The sequence below is a fragment of the Solanum pennellii genome, chromosome 6 (assembly GCF_001406875.1).
Source record: "Solanum pennellii chromosome 6, SPENNV200".
Taxonomy (NCBI): Eukaryota; Viridiplantae; Streptophyta; class Magnoliopsida; order Solanales; family Solanaceae; genus Solanum; species Solanum pennellii.
This window is the reverse complement of record NC_028642.1, coordinates 6,310,140-6,312,507: the sequence shown is the minus strand read 5'-3', so window position 1 is coordinate 6,312,507 and position 2,368 is coordinate 6,310,140. Positions and strand designations below refer to the sequence as shown.

The 2,368-nt window shown below is 31.9% G+C and overlaps 1 pseudogene; it reads right to left on the bottom strand.

Moving 5' to 3' along the window:
• Window positions 1-365: 365 nt before the first annotated feature.
• Window positions 366-2,368, bottom strand: part of LOC114077578 — a 3,738-nt pseudogene continuing 1,735 nt past the window's right edge.

Here is a 2,368-nt window from a genome sequence, read left to right as displayed (position 1 = left end):
TTTAAAGACAAGTTTTAAATTCTCTCCATTTTTATATGATGTTTTGTGATGAAACTAGAGGATTCTATAAGACCTCCGAGAGGTCAAGTACGTCGTGTGACGCCTAGGGGGTACTTCAGGGTCGTGATATTGACCTTTGAAAATCTAACTCCAGCCTCAGAAAGCTCTGTAGCATTTGGCACGACTATATTCCACTTGGTGTCATTGCCATTTGACAATTTCTTGAAATTCCTCGGACATGAAACAACATGTACTACTTGAAGTTAATGTTTCATATCACGTCTTTCAATATCAAACATCATTTAATTCATCCGATTATTGTACAGACATCCCATTTTAAAAAAATGGCTAAACAAAGTGATTTGCTAGTCTTTCCAATCGTAATCTAGCACATCTTGCTATGTTAAGTCATGTATCTTGTTGAGGATAAATAAAGGAAGTTGGTTTTCTAGTAACAACAAGTCTCAGAGTATTTGATTATATTTGTAATCAACACAACTGATAATTTATTCTTATCCTTCTGGATATATTCCATAACACTCCCTAATAAACTCAACCACAAAACAACCATCAAACAATAACATTTTTGCAAAATACATCAGTATCGAGTCTTCTATACATTCGTGCTTCCTCCTCCATAACCTCCAATATACCGATCCAAAATTTCACATCTAACCCCTCTCGTCGTTGAAGAAACCGTTGTAGGTAAAATAATTTGCACTAATCCATTGGATGAAGTTGAAGGTTTTTCTTATGGTTAGGACCGATAGAGGCTATCTTTGGTGCATAAGCATCTGGATTTGATTCACGTAGTTGCACGTTTACTTTGAATATGGACTCGACTTGTAAAATGATTTGTCCAAATTCTCAAACATTTTATAAATGATTTGATTTACACATTTCTTTGTTTGCGACCCTGATGGGTCTTCATCATTTGTTTCCTTTTTGTCCATTAATTTATGCACTTTTTCTATTCGATAACTAATTAAATAGAGTAAGAAAAATTTAAAATTTTTATTAGAAAGCACTATACAATAAGCAAATAATTACATATTCTTTTAATATGATTTAACTTTGCGATCAAGATAATTAGATATATATGTATGTCTGTATTTTAAAATTAATTAATGATAATTTGAGGGAGTATTAGACACTTTTTTGCGGACAAAAGAAAAACAAAGATACTCTTTTAAGAAAATGGTTTAGTTAATTTCCTATAATTTTTTAAAACGTACACGATAAAAAGTTATGTAGGACACAAATCAGGATTGAAGATCATTAAGCAAGAGTGCGACCATACTAGTAAGCAGGACAACATTTTCTTGTTGCCCTTAGTAGTAGTCATAGGACTATATATTTTTGTAGTTTCTTGCTCTATGATTTTAGTTTATTGTTATCTATGATTTAGTGTGGTTCAATAATAATACTAGTTTGCTATACTATAAAAAATTTATCAAAAATAGCCTATTTATGTTAGCAAGATCGGTGTACACTCTACCCTTCCAGACTTCACTTAGTGGGACTACACTGAATATATTGTGTTTTTGTTGTTATGTAAGAGTCATGAGTAGAAGTTAGAACATGATACTAAGGGCCCGTTTGGACATAAATTTTGCAAGTAAAACTTGAGAAAAAATTTGGCAAATTTTGTTTGTCCATACACTTTTTTATTATTTGGCAAATTTTTTGGGCAAATTTTCCAAATTCCCAAATACTAGAAAAAACTAGTATTTGGGCCAAATTTCATTATTTGGAAAGTTTTAGAAATTCAATTTTTACCCTTAACTTTTATTTTACAAAAATAATATATTTATTGACACCAACCAATTCAATTAGCACAATGTTTCCTTCTACATGCATTCTTTTGATTTCATACATTCCTTTGTTACAGTTAGTCTTAATGAACTAGCTACTAAATAAAACATGAATTGCATTTATTTTATTTTGGTAGATAAATATTACGTTGTTGATGCTGGTCTACGGAACACAAGAGGATTTTTAGCTCCATTCAAAGGAATGCGCTATCATTTGCAGGACTACCGAGGAAGTGAAAGAGAGCCTAAGAATGGAAAAGAGCTATTTAACTATAGACATGCTTCTCTGCGCAATATATTTGAAAGAACTTTTGGTGCGTGGAAAAGTAGATTCAGAATAATAAGACAAAGCATGAACAACTATGAATGTGACATGCAAGTGAAAATAGTAATTGCTTGCGCTATATTGCATAATTTTTTACGTGAACACCAAAGTAGTGATGGAATATTCAAATATGAAAATGATGATATGGTTGTTGATGAAAGTGACGAACTATTGGCTCAGGGTAACAACATCGCTTCATCTTCTCGATCATCTGATTCGGAAATGCAAG